Source organism: Opisthocomus hoazin, chromosome 16 (assembly GCF_030867145.1).
Source record: "Opisthocomus hoazin isolate bOpiHoa1 chromosome 16, bOpiHoa1.hap1, whole genome shotgun sequence".
Lineage (NCBI taxonomy): Eukaryota > Metazoa > Chordata > Aves > Opisthocomiformes > Opisthocomidae > Opisthocomus > Opisthocomus hoazin.
Window position 1 is genome coordinate 15763065 of NC_134429.1, and position 14734 is coordinate 15777798.

Genomic DNA, 14734 nt, shown 5'->3' on the forward strand with positions numbered 1-14734 from the left:
AGCCGGTCACCCGCCACGCTGCGGCAGACACACCGACACCTCCGCGGCACTCGCTTGCAACCAGGCAGCTACGAGCCTTCAAGGTTTTCCAGAAGAGGAGCAAAGCGTGGCTTCGAAAGGCAGGTGTCACCCGCAAACACAGCGAGAGAAACCGAAAGCAAACAAATCCCGAACAATCCACAAAACCTCCGTCCTGTCAAGAGAATCCCCCTCCTCTTTTTTTCTTTTTTTAAAGAGTAAGGGAAAAAATCCCAACCCCACCAGCCCTCTGCATTCAGCCAGACAAACCCTGCTGATCAGCAGGGCATTCTCTGACAAAGGCAGCGGCTGTTCTGCCAGCCACGCAGGAACCGTGTTATAATTGTTTCCTTGTTTGCCTCTGTTCAATCCATAACTCCTTTCCTCGCCCGCCCACTAAAATCGTTTCTAAAAGAGGCTGTCAGAGAGATCTTCAGCTTTGATGATCTGCTGCAGGGCTACTTAGAGGCAAACTGCAATAGCCTTCTTCAATTGGAAAGGTAGTGTGGGAATCCAAATCCAGAGGGGAAAAAGACTTCATGCAACAAACACGTCAGCTAGAATTCGTTTTACTTGCAGAATAAAACAAGGGGATGCAGGTATTTAAAATAAAAAATGCCTCCTGACTTCGCTAACACCTTGTGGCCTTAGGTCTAGCACACGTCTGGCTCGAGACCCAACACCCACCGTCACAAAAAGCCATGCTTAACTCGCTGAAAAATTTTCCACTAAATGCCATATTCTGACTTCACCTTTCTGGTGTTTACATTCTATACCTCAAAGCCTCTTGGAAAATGAGAGCAGCCTGACTGATGAAGTTTCTTGCACACACACCAGTAACACGGACCACACGTGTTAACACGACGGCGGATACTTAAAAAAGAAGTAAAATACTGAAAACACTTCTTAGATTTTGTTCAAATGAGAAAAAAAACGCTCCTAAGTTACACTTTGAGCCTAGAACACTAGTTTGAGCCGTTCAAGAGTTCCCCCTCTGCACTACAAGTTTTACCTCCAAAGAAACGCTGCTGCCCAAACCTTTGCAGGGACCGACATCACAGCGGCAGGAGAGACCCCGCCAGCACCATCGAGACTCAACGGCGATCCAGGCATCTCAACCCTCCCGCTCCCCCTCCTTAAAACATACGGAATTTTCAGGTTGAAGCAAGGACCGTTCAGATGCGACCTGCTCTACATCTGTCGACCGTCTGCAGCATGACCCAGCCCATTTCCTCCTCCCAGACCAGTTCCAAGGCAAAGCAGAAACAGATTTACAGTATCGCACTGTTTCGATACCGAATACGTCACCATAAAGGTCAGCCCTCACCACGCAGGTTGAGAAATTATTCTAAAAACTTCCACTTTTGTTATATCGTTGATGTTTGAACGCCAGACACAATAAAAACCCTGCATTATGGGATTACACGTGGAGAAGACCCCTCCGACCTTCACGCCACCTTCGCTCGTAGGCAATGTCCCTGTTTGAGCCCGGCAGGTGCAGAGCAGGACGCCCACGACCAGCTCCAGACTGAGAGAACCGAGACAGGGACCCGGCACCGCTGGTTCCCAAGACAGTGCTCTGCCTCCGTCCCCTTTCAATTTTTTAAATGAGTGCAAGAACTTCTTTGCAGGGTCTCAGGCCCATCTTCAATCTGCAGACGTGCCAGCTTGCGCGGAAGCACATAAGGTATCATCTGATGAAATCAAGAAGTTTTTAAACAACAAAATTAGATGCAAAATCCTGACTCCAGTGAAGCAACGGGAAGATCTGCCACAGACTGCAACGGATCCAAGGCCCCACTCCCAGCCTACACCCTGAGGATCTTAACATTCATTCCTGAGTTTTGGAAAACACCGACCGGCAGCCAGAACTTGGGAGTGGAGGATCAGAAGCGCACTGCAAGGCGGAATGAGAACTCACAAACTCTCTGCACCCCACTGCCGCAGCACCCTGCCCTCACCCCGTGGCCACCTTCTGATAAAGCCGGGGGGGCAGAGGCACGGATTTACGCCGCCTCCCTTTCGTCACAGCTGAGGTTTCCAGTCTCCAGGTAGCTCTGACAATGAAGTGAAGCGATCACTGTTTCAAAAGGGACTGCTCCTGAGTTTGGAAAAACGGCTTTGTCCTCGAGCAGGTTGGGATTTGTTTTCTTATTTTAGAACTTATATCAGCCAGGAGCAAATAATCTTCTTTCGCAGAGTAACCTCTCTTTTTGCACCCAGGAAGAGCTGCCTAAAGGAATGAGCAATTTAGATGGATTTTCAGAGTTTGGGGTTGCCATTTCAGATCACTTCTAAGAAGTGATGATTCTCACCAGATTAAAAAGAAATCTTTTAAGTCATTTTTGCCCAAGGACTTGACCTGATTGTGAGACCGATAGGGACAAAAATGCCTTAAATTCCAGTAAGCCTTAATGAGATATAACCATTGGAGAAAGAGGTTATTTCCAATATCTAGCTTCTTACTGCTTCCCTGTAATCCTTCCAGAGCTCGTTTCTGCCCCCCCCCCGTAGAACTGACTACCTTCCCCCCCCAACATCTGCCAAAGGAGCCCACCCGGGGTAACGGTTGTGGTTATTTCAGGAGAAGCGAGCCAGGGTGACTGCAGAAGTTCATCAGCAGACTCCTGCTAACGAGGTCCTCTTTCCTAGCAGTGGGTGCAGAGCGACAGCACGGGAGACTCCACCACGGGATGTGAACGGGTCCCGGCAAGCAGGTGGGAAGCGAAAGCTCACCCAGCAGCGTCGTCCCATCCACGTCCACAGCAAACCACCCTCCGGGGCACTCATCTCCCCTCATACAGAGATTTCGGTGCCATCGAGAGCTGCACAACCCGAGCTGCAACGCAAACTGCACGAATGCCGCCCTCCCACTGCCCCGTCACCGGCAGGAAAGTTTCAGCATTAAAGCAGAACTCAGCCTGGCTCTGTTGCAGCACTTAATTAACCACAGCACACAGAAAACAGGGATGTGCTGAATAATTCAGGCAGCTCTTTCATGTTACTATTCTGGCATGCTTAGATCCAACGCAGGAGGATCCTGTGCCCTCCCTCCTCCTCCTCCTCCTCTCCCTACATCCCTGCCACCCACACCTCCCTCTTCAGCCGCACCGATTCAGCTGTTTGAAATCCTCCAGGAGGCTGGGAAGGGGGGGGTGAGGGTGGAAAAGCAAAGCTAACCCCAAACCTCACACTGTTTTCCGAGATACTTCCACGACTGCCGGAGAAACGACGAGGCGGGCTACGAGGCAGAAGAGCAGGGAGCAAGGGGAACCCCCTCAATCACACGCAGGTTACTAAAGCGGAGCTACAGCCTGCGCTTCCCACGCCGGCACCGGGCTGAACGCCTCTCTGCAGCTTCCCCCCGCCGTCAGCGTCATGCCAGCCACCCGGAGACGGCCGGCAGCCAGCGGGGAGCACCGACTCTGGCGTCTCTTCATTGCTCTTCCAGGCTCGCTAAGTCATGAAATACCTAGATATATATTTAAAAATCCACGTAAGTGAGACACTGCTGGCAGATTAACAAAAGCGGGCGCAGATGCAATGGGAGTTCCACCTCGTCCCCATCCGGCTGCAGCAGCGATTACCAGCTGGGGAATTTCAGGAGCTATTAAAGACCCGGTGGGAGAAGGCAGGCAAAGATAGTAACACCGGCTGGAAGCGAAACCCAATTTTTCTTGAAACTAAAAGCCTCCCCTAAAAGGAGGAGGATATTTTTTAATTAGACAGCCATAGCCACGCTCTGAGGAGAAAGAGAATACATGACTTCTCTGTAAAGCCATTAAAGAAAAAAACCCAGACCGGAGCTGCCTGTCAGATGGAGTGTTCAGAGGCACTGAAAAACGCCGAGTTTAATAAAAGTCAGGAAGAAATTTCCTGCAGAAATCTCCTCCTTGTATCACATTTGTCTGCTTGTTCTAATCAGGCTACAAAACTGAAATACCGCAAGATTTTTGTGTGCTTTTACAGCAATGAACAACCTGAAAACAGGCAGTAAAAAAAGCTCTTACAGCAAGGATTTGTACAGGGTTTTCTGCTCTGTTCCTGCTTCCAAGACTGGAGGGGGGAAGAAAAAACACTATCGCATTTTCTTCCCAAGCGGACTCATTTTCCCTCAGATGCTGCTTCTCACCTCAGCTCATTCTCAGCAGCCAGCAACCATTTTTTCCCGAGCAGGCACCGATGGCCTCTTGCTTCACTTCCAGCTGACGGTAAGGAGTAAGCACCTTCTCATGTGAATAAAAATATCTGCGGGTACCGTGTTACACAAAAAGCATTCCAGAACTGCTGATTTTTATCCCTGCGCAGAAACAGTGCGAGTCTCCCACCAGCTACCCCCAGGGTTAGATAATCCCGATCCGGGTCCCCGCTCATACTGAAACTGTGTATGAAATGACTGAAAAAATACAAGATAAAATCATCCAGCGAGATTATGGAAGGGCAAGAAACCACATCAAATTCAAGCACTTCTTCCAGCTTTTTCGTGCAAGGAATTTTTAAAAACCCTCCGAGCAGGGAGGTATTTGATGGCAGAGAGCTGTTAAAAGAGCCTGTTTCTCCTCTGCAGCCTCTTCTCTTTTTAACATGCAATTCAAATGCAGGTGGTGAACATCCTAACGGCAGAAGCACCTAATTTAGCAGGTTCAGAAACCGCAAGCGCTCGCTTAAAAGGGTAGAAGGCAAAAGCGACGCCAGTCACAGCAGCTTGCCGAAACTTCCCCAGCATCACCCCATCTCTTGCAGCTCCACCGCCCTCCACTCGCCGGGCAAAGCCCTTTGCTCGGCGCGCTCGATCCCACCTGGCAGCGAGCTCCGGGAGAGCTTCGTTAGCGAGCCAGCTCAAGCACCAGGTCTTCTCCCCACACCTGCCGATGGCGAAGCCCACGACCGCATCCGTACCACCCGGGGACGGCTTCTTCGCTCCCGCCTGCCTCTCGCCCTCGCGAGCAGAGCTCTCCCAGCACGCCTGTGGTCTTAAAGAGGTAGTGCCAGGGGGGTCTTAGCGATACCTCAGCGGGGTTTTGTACCAAGTGCCGCAGAAATCCTGCTGCTTCCTGAATTTTTCTGCTGTGCACGCACCGGAGAAGGGAAGGGAGGTAGCACCACACTCCTCTCAGCGAGCTTACGTAGGATAAAAATCAAACCAGACTTACAAAAGGAAGCGTAAGGTAAAACGATAAGCTCACCTACAGCACATTGTGCTTTAGGGATCTGCATCGCTGTACGTGAAGAGCTTGGGAAGCTTCAGTGCTCTCCCTGTCAGAAGGAGAATTCAACTGCAGCACAAACTCCTTAGTGAGAAATTCTGCAGCTTGTTTCCCTTGGCTTTCCGCTCGCTACCCCCAAACGCAGCAACGCGCACCCCCGCGAACCTGTTTGCTTAGCAAGTGCTTTGTGAATCAATTTTCCCTTCAAAATAAATTCCTCTTCTGACAGGCTGCTTTTCAGAAAGCAGCGGAAGGAAAGCTGGGAAAACAAACCACAGCCTTCAGAAACAAAACAAAACAAACCCCACCAAGCGACATGTCACACAGGAAAAAAAAAAAAGATGTATGTAAGCTCAAAACAGTGCCATCCACCCTCTCCATGCTGAAATACTTACTACAACCAAACAAACTTCATTCAGGGAAAAAAAAAAGTCAAGTTACAACACAAACAACTCCAAACTTAGGAAATAACAGGATTAATGTTGCCTGTGCGACCGTAATTCAATCCTGTGTGACCATCATTCAATCCCCCTGGGTACCCTTAATTACAGAGCCTCACGCTGCTTTTCCCCGGTGTCCCTGTCACCTCCGCTTTTCCAGCGGTCTTGCAGGAATCCAGCACCTTATACCCTTCATAGCTAAGCAGCTCTTGCTAGGAAGACATGCCAGATAATTAATATTATAAAAATCAAGACCAACGTAATTCAAGGACTTTGAAAAATGTTTAAAGGCTGCTCAGCCCTCCCTAACCCTTCCCCTGCCTACGTCCAACGGGGCAGCCCAGCCCCACAACCGCACGCTGCCCGGACACGCAACACCTCCCGGCCTTGCAGAGATCTCCTTTCATTCCAGGTTGGGTCTGAGGGGGTTTTTTGTACGTTCAGGTCTGGGTATTTTGCTAGCAGATTCCCGACAAGGGGGCCGTGCCTTTCAGCCAAACCTCAAAGGACTGAGCTGGCCCTCTGTGTTAAAATAGTGGTTTTATTTTAGTTTTCTTGGACAGATGCAACTTGTCTTGCGCAACACCCTTAGACATCAAAATAAAGTATGATTCAGAGCCCTGACTGCATCACAGGTCAAAAGCAAATGGAGGATTGTGTTTCAGTGTTTGGTGTTTACTGTTATTTTAGAAGGGAAAAAACAAATATAACTTTTTGCTGACATAACTCTGACTGTATTTCTGAGTGCTCAAGCGCTGCAGGTGAAGAATTCCTTAAAAGGCCACACCAGCTTCACATCAATACTTAATTCTGACATTCAGGATGTATTTCTGGCTAGTCAAATGTTTTAAAAACAAAGGAACACAATAAAAGGTGTTCGTAAAGCAGCAAAAATGGGTTTTATGGTTTAAAGCCACCAAGCTATGCAACACAGCCGTACACCATCATGCTCCTATTCCTCCAAATGGATGCAAACCACACTTCCAAGATTCACCACCCCCTGTAATGACTTACACCCACAAGGATCGTATGGCAACAGCCATTATTACTAAGCTTGTTTCAACATTTTATGGCCTAACATAAAGCTCCTTACTGCCACATGTGTAGTCAATGTTCACAACCCAATTGCCATTTGTCATACATATAAATTTTAAGTGGATCAATGAAGTGTTTGCGTAAACTACCTTTTTAATCCCTCATTTTGTGTATTAAACAGCAACACTGACTTCTGTTTAAGTTCTCTTTTACAGCCTATTTTAAACTTGTAACAAATACCTTAAATAAGGTATTTATCTTTTGCTTTTGTACCAGAAATGCACCTACATAAATACTGCCGATGGTTCACACAGCCTCTCCGGCTCCTTTCTGAACTGCCACTGCCTCCTGCGAAGTTACTGACTGCAGCGCTCTTTCCGCGTGCCCTGTCTGAACGATCTGACGATAACTGAAAGCGATAAGGCTCGTCCGTCCCTCTGCCATTTAACGGCTCCAAAGTATCAGCTCCCAAGCTTTGTCCAGATCCCAACGTTACAAGCAGTGAGGCTTGTGCTACTTATCCCAGCTTATGCCACGCTCTAAACGAACGCTCTCCCCGTAATAAAACTTTTCTTGGAATTAATCTTAAGCTTTTTACCTAATCACGTATCATTAATCTCAGAACCAGCTTTCAAATAATCCCAAACACTTCCCTTCCCTTCTGTCTGCCACATAACGTCACCCAGTCCGCGCCTGCACTGAACTGAACTGAACAGGGCAGCAGCAAGAGCTTTGGGAAGAAAAGGGGCACACAAATCCCGGCGAACCTCCGTGGCTGTCGGCAGACAAGTGTTCCAAGGCTGCTCTGCAAACCGCAGCTTGGCAGGGAAACACCACCTTCAGACGCTTGCTGAAAAGCGTCATTTCCCTCTCCTTCCCCCCACACCGCCACTGCCGGGACCCAGCACCCTCCAGCTAGTCTCTGCTCCCTTCCCTCCGTCAGGGAGTCCCGACGCTCTTGGAGGCGCGCTGGTGAACGCGGCTCTGTCTCTGCGGTGCTGGCCTTGGCCTTCACACGCCCGGCTGCGTCGCCCAGCTTCATGGTGGCTCACAACACCCGACGCACAACCCAGCACTTCCCTCTGACCAAACGTGCTAAAGCTGCACTGCAGCTTTACTCAAAGGGCATGTTCTATTTATACCCGAGCACATCTCCAAATCCTCCAACTTCCACGCTTTTTTTAAATACCCACTCCACAAAACAGATATTTCCAAAGTCTTTCTTCCCACGTACATCCACTCTGCAGTATGTCTTTGCTCCTCACTCACCTTCCTGACGTGCGGGATGCATCAGCAATGCCTTCACAACCTACTTCATACCAAGGCAGGAATTCGAGATACTACTTCCCATCTGGCTAATCATTAATGATGATAAATTAGATCAGGCCTTTCGTCAATCTCTGATGCATACCAGACATCATCGCTCTGGAACACAGCACTTTGCTGCTTCTCACCATCACTCCCTTTCAGGTATCACATGTGGCCCGAAGACTCTCACAGTCGAGCCAAACGGGAACACCAAAGGAAAGCTGGGGGTTAGCGGGGAAGACAACAGCAGAAAAAAGCCTCTCTTTGTTGCAAATTAATTGTATTTCCAGCACCTCATTCATTCCTTAATGCTTTCAAATAAAAATCAGCAATATTAAGAGCACCAGCTGTAGGCAACTGCAACCGTTACACCTGCAGACAAGCACCTAATTGTCTCGAGCTCACTGCTTTCAGGCTCAGTTTTGCATCTCTAAATTAAAAAGAACTGGAGACAGCTCACCAGCACGTAAATCATCTGCAGACCTCGCCTCACCCTGATGCATTTCATTCAGCCTGCGAGCCGTCAGGAGTGAGTTATCAGGGGAGCTGTCAGCCAATATACCGGATCAGTGCAAACGCGACAAAACCCCAATCAATTATTTTGCCCAATACAAATGCGTTTCTAAGGGCAACCTGATTTTGTTACTTCGTCTCTGTCTTCTTCAACCACTACCCAAGCATCAATGTGAAATGTCTATTTTCAGCTTAGACCTGGAAAGGTTGTTTGGGGTGCAGGGAACTGTGCCTAAACCCTGCTAATCCTGCTGGGATTGCCCTCGAAGCGCGGTGTTTGTGGGTGGGGGGACGGGTCTGGAAGGGACGGACTGAATATTTGTGTAGCCAGGAACGTTGCCCTACGTGTATCTTTAACTGCAGCATCTCCAAGAAGTGGGTCTTCAAAATACAGCCTGAATAAGGTTAAATCCAGGTTTGGACCAAGCTGCAAAATATTAGCAAAAAAAAAAAAATAAGCCACAAAGGCACCCTGGGTCATGCCTGCCAGCTCAGGTAACAGGTAACGCAAGGTGAACAACGTGCCAGGGAAGCATCTCTTGCTCAGCTACAGAAAACGTCTTGCTAGCTGACTTAAATTAACTTCATAGTCCACTTTCCTGCATAAAACACCAGCCACTTCCATATTTCGTAAATTCCTATTTTCTTCTTACGATACATGGACTCTCCTAAGAGATGGAAAAGTCAATAGATCTCCTCAGCTCCCTTCAGCTGGAAAGTCATGGTATTATCTCTCTAGAGAGGCAACGGCATCATGGGGAATATGCCGATGTAGCCTTAAAATTCCATTTAATTTTAGGAGGGTTATTTATGATTGTACTGGTCCGTGTTAATTAAAACTCCCATTATGCTGCAGAAAACAGGCTACACTCGGGAACTCGAAACAGCCCCATGAGTCTTCAGCAGTCCCACCCCGCTCAGCCACCGCTCCTGCTGCTCAGGGTGATCTCTCACAGGTGTCTAGCCACAACCCCTGTCGAGGGACCTTCTAAAGAGCCCAAAAAATTAAGGTGGGGGAAAGGCTCAGCAGGGTGAGTCTTGGTGACCAGTGCTAAAACCAGCTGAGCTCTGGGGTCTGCTGTAAGTTACAGAGGACCATCGTGGGCCAATATCCCAAGGAGAGACGGCAGATGAAGCCTATGCTTCAAAAAACACCAAATAGATCAGAAGCAGAGACGTGTTCAGCCAGCACTGTGCACACCCAGTCAGCTCTGAATGGCATCAAAAACGAAGTCTAAAAGTCCCAAGCAGCGTGATGCCCGGAAGCTGGGCTCACGCCATGGGACACTGGGCTAATGATCTAATACTAGACGGAATCGCTGCAGGTCGCATCTGCTGGGGGTGTGCGGCTGTGCTGCTCTGATCAATCATTAAATTCTCCTCTGCTTTCTACCCAAGTGTAGACAGCGAGGCATGGGAACAACGGGTTTAGGTGTTGTTGCTCTTTACTTCTGCACATCAAAGGCAAACCTGGATTTTTGTTTGTCATCTTAATATCTTAAACACACCAAGGCAGCATTTCCTTATTTCTTAGAAGGCGCACGAACTGATCGATACACGCAGCCCTAGCAGCCAGAGCGCGTTTGTAAGCGCCCTACAACGTGTACACGCACCTTCCCAGCCGATCCATACGTACGTAAAAACAGGGGGAAGAGCCTGCATCTCCCCAGCGCTGGCTCGGCAGGAGCCGCATGCCCCCAGCCACCACCCACACGCCAAGAATAAACCACATTAAATGTGACCTGGGCAAGGTGTATGTCACCCCGCTACCAAAAGAGGGGCTACGTCCTTGGGGAGCCCATTCCAGCTGTCTGGCAGGCCAGGCAACTGCAGAAGTTCTGAGGGTCAACAAACCACTGAGGCTACCAGAAGAATACCAGGACAAGGATGGGTAAGGAAATCAGCTTTTAAACTGTCCTCTCCCTATGACACAGCAGTTCCATACCCGAACTCTCAATACTCACTTCCTAACTCTCAGTTCCTCCTCTCAGACTTCTCATTTCACCTTTTAAAAATCCAAACCCAGCTCTAGGTTCATTGCAGGGGAGGAGCTGATTTGGAAAGAAAGCAGCTCTGGCGGCTGGATGCTCTCAGAGCTATTCCCAGCCGGCTCCTAACCTGAAAGGGAGGACAGGCAAGCCTCCGCTCCCCGGGCTCCTTGGGGCGAAGGAAGCCACAGATAGCATCTACAAGTCAGGTGGCATCAAAGGAAAATTACTGTCGTGAAGGTGTACTCCAAACAGCAGGCGCCTGCAGGCAGAAGGACACACTGCGAGGAGACGGAGCGTTCGGCTGCCATCCGGTGCTGCCGAAGAGGTGGCCCCGGCCTCTCACAGCCGCTCGCCCTGTGCCAGCACAAGCCCATTCACCGCTGCTCGCTCATCCAGACCAGGGAGCAGATTTGGATTAAAATGAACCTTTTCTTCCAAATCGTGTTCACCACCCAGCCATGCCGACAACTACAGGATAGGACCAAGCAGGAACAGAGAGATGCGGAGGTTGCACCACAAAATGTTGTTGCTTTACAGAATCACAGAATGGTGGGGTTTGGAAGGGCCCTCTGGGGTCACCCAGCCCAACCCCCTGCCCAAGCAGGGTCACCCAGAGCAGGCTGCACAGCACCACGGCCAGGCAGGGCTGGAATATCTCCAGAGAAGGAGACTCCACAGCCTCCCTGGGCAGCCTGGGCCAGGGCTCCGGCACCCTCAGAGGGAAGAAGTTCTTCCTTGGGTTCAGCTGGAGCTTCCTCTGCTTCAGTTTGTGCCCTTTGCCCCTTGTCCTGTCGCTGGGCACCACTGGAAAGAGTCTGGCCCCATCCTCCTGACCCCCACCCTGCAGATATTTAGTTTAGTTTCCCTACGCGCATCCCTGGCATATGGCAGAAGCTGCAGGGATATATCAACCCCAGAGGCAGCTGCTGAGGCTGACCTAAACATAACATAGTGATCCTAAGCATTATTACAACTTTAAAGCACTGCATAAAACGCTTTTTTCCAGATGTTTGGGGTTTTTTCGCAGCCCCAAATGAGAACGCAAGCAGATTCCCCTTAAGAAATCATTTTCCTGTAAGAGATGGTAAGAAGCCAAGCCTTCAGTAACTGAATTCACAGCATGACAGCCATCAGAGTTTTACAAATCATAAAAGCCTTGGAAGATTTACTCAAAGGATGGAAGTTCAGTGGGGCTGGGAAAGGAGGAGCAGGTACACACACTACAGAAACGAGCCGAAGCATTGCTGCGTTACAGCGTAAGTGATGCTCTAACTGGAGGCCATGAGAGGACCTTACTGAGGTATCACCCAAAATGAAGACGGTCGAGGTATGTCAGCTGCACCTCACGTTGCGTAGCTGGGAGACGGGGTACTGACCCAGGAAGCGACAGCGTTGACTCCAGCTGTGCTGCAGAGCTGCGAGGTGGCTGCAGGTGTGACAGCCGCGATGGTGGCCTGGGTCGGGAAGCATTTCCTTTGGGTTGCAGACGCTGTTCCCCACATCCCCGCGCATCTCTGAGTAGCACGACCCATTCTGAAAGCATCATGAGGGATGAAAAGACCTCAGCAAGAATAAAGGTAATAACTAACAGCCTTAAGTGTTTTCCTTCTCAACTACAGAAAAGCCATCCTTCATTTGCGCTCACCACCGCAGGAGGCTGTCCCTGCTAACCAGCAGACCTGAACACACCACCAGTTACCAATCTGGAAGCTACAAATACAGAGGCAAAATGTAAAAATCACCAAAACTGGGTAAGCAATAGGCTTTTAGTTGACCAGAGACAGTGATACTTCTCCCCAAACTATTCTTGTAGTTTGGCAGCAGCTGCTCAGTCACGTTCTGTGCTCCAAGACGATCAGAACATCTGCACATTCTCACCAAAGGAGCAGCTCTCCTACCCCCAGAAACGCTGGAGGGTCAGCAGTTTGCGGATTAGCTACTCCGGACACTAATATAACCCAAGAACTTGATTCAACCAGGAGCAGCCTTCATGATTTTTGATCCAGAGGCTCTTCCAGACACTCTCACATGCCGAAGTAATTAGCATTTTAGTGGCAGTTCACAAGCCTAAACAGCTCAGCTGCTTCTTTTAATTAGAAGATTTGATGCAGCTATTACACCCCTGCTATTCCCTGAAACGAGACATAGCGCTGAAGTTCCCATCACCCAAATACTTATTTTTGTGTCCCTGACAAAAATAAAACCACCTTTAGTGTCAGCCAGCAGACTGCCTCCCTCTAGAACAAGAAAGCTCACCTTGCTTAATGCAGCTTTTCCAATATAAGAAACCCCTCCTCTGTCTGTTCAAGTAAAATATCAGCTCCTGTAGCCGCAAAATTCATTGTGCAGTGACCGAAGTGAGCAGCTCTTGCTATTTTACGTGGCTCTTACAACGCACATCTCACATTTTCACTGCGCAAGAGACAATCCTGGCTCAGAACCAGAAACAGCAGGGAGAAAGCCCAAGCCCTGCACCCAGCAGTTCCTTCACCAGCTCAGGTCTGGGTCAACAGGTAGGGGAAAGCAACGGAGACTTCAAAGGTGCTGAAGCCTGTAGTTTAAAAGCTGATTTACCCCTTGCACTCCACCTCCCCTGGAGCATCACTTGGAAACCTTCCGGCAGCACTGCCAAATAAAGGGGCAAAAGGGAATAATTCCAGGTCAGGGCAGACCCAGCGTCCCTGGGAAAAGGGAAAAAACCAGAAGCATGGCTCGCGGAGGGCCTGGTGCTTCCCTCGCCCCCCGCCCCAAGCACCGGGCTGTTACAGCTCAGGTTTCACGGGACCCCTAAACCAACCCCACTGCTAAACAGCAGCCACCCGTTCCAAGCCACCCCCCTGCTTCTGCCACCCCCTTCCATAAGGGCTAATGATCACAAGACTCTTTGGCAACCCAGCTCAGCCAGGTGATTCAACAGAAAACTATTCTTTTTCTTAGCTGGGTGAAGTTTTCGGTCGACTCCGTGAGCTGATTCAAATCACCAAACACTCACACGATCGTTACCTCCAGAGCAGCGCGCTCGCACGAAGACACAGCCGAGTGACGGCAGATCCAGCCCTCCGGCTGCAGCTCGCAGGTACATCTCTAACCCGAACGTGAAACTACGTCCATCGCAGCACTTGCCTTCACCAAAGACATCCAAAAACTGACATTTTGAAATGGCAGGCGGTGCCTTTCTCAGCTGAAGCAAAACACTCCGTCTTGCTCGGTGGCTCTTCCTGTTTTGCGCTGGAGTAGAGGAACTGGGTACGGCTTGCAGCTCAGCTGCGTACACACCATGCTCTTCAAGGCTTCCTTCTCTGTTTCCGCACCTCTGCCAAACTGCTGCAGCCCATGTCAGAGCCAGGCACAAGAGCCCTGAGGGGCCAGAGTGAATTTTGTAAGCTATGAGAAAGCAACAAGCAAAGCAATGGGCATGTTCACACCAGCTGAAGGCACTAGGAGCTCTGTGATCCTCTAAGATTATTTTTGTCCTTCATAGAATCATGGAATGGTTTGGGTTGGAAGGGACCTTGAAGATCATCTGGTTCCAACCCCCCTGCCATGAGCAGGGACATCTTCCACCAGACCAGGGTGCTCAGAGCTCCATCCAGCCTGGTCTGGAACAGTGTCAGGGAGGGGGCAGCCACAGCTTCTCTGGGCAGCCTGGGCCAGTGTTTCACCGCCCTTCATGTGAGACAGCAGCTTCCCCCTGAGAGGGATGGACTCTGTTTAAGTGAAGGAGATCAGCGAGTGCTCCTTTACAGAGCAAACGGCCAAGAACGCAGAGGCCCACAAGGACCATATGAGCTTCATGGCAACAGCAGCCAGCAAGCCCTAGGATGGACACACACAAAACCTGTCACACATTTACCAAAGGAAATTAAAAAAAAAAGGAAACAAGTGGGAAAAGTGACACTTGATCTGAGGACAGATTTCCTACGGCTTCCCTCGGACACTGCGAGATTTGTTCTCTATGGTACTACCTGATTTGAAGTTTCCTAATTCTTTAATCAGTAATTCATTTCAGCGCCATCAGCTCGTGAACACACCAAACCTTTCCGGAGATGTTTTGCATACCACCTCGAACATGCCAGCTCTTGCCTCCCCTCTAGAAACACACTTGGGCGAGGACACCCTCCCATCACGAGCCATGTCCTGCGGCGCACAACCCCATCCTGCGCTACCGACCGGGAGCAAATCCTGCAACTACAGCCCTACAAACACTCCCAACAGCGTTTAC

At 49.7% G+C, this 14734-nt stretch overlaps 1 protein-coding gene across 6 annotated transcripts in view; it reads right to left on the reverse strand.

Annotated features, from left to right (window-relative positions):
• Nucleotides 1-14734, reverse strand: part of EIF4G3 (eukaryotic translation initiation factor 4 gamma 3) — a 145263-nt gene that overhangs the window by 102093 nt on the left and 28436 nt on the right. The window contains exon 1 of one of the 6 annotated variants that reach the window (XM_075437626.1): nt 4818-4954. The exons of the other annotated variants lie outside the window; for them this stretch is intronic. The gene's annotated coding sequence lies outside the window, so the exon portion shown is untranslated. Of the gene's footprint in view, nt 1-4817; nt 4955-14734 lie in introns of those variants that run through there. 6 annotated transcript variants of the gene reach the window in all.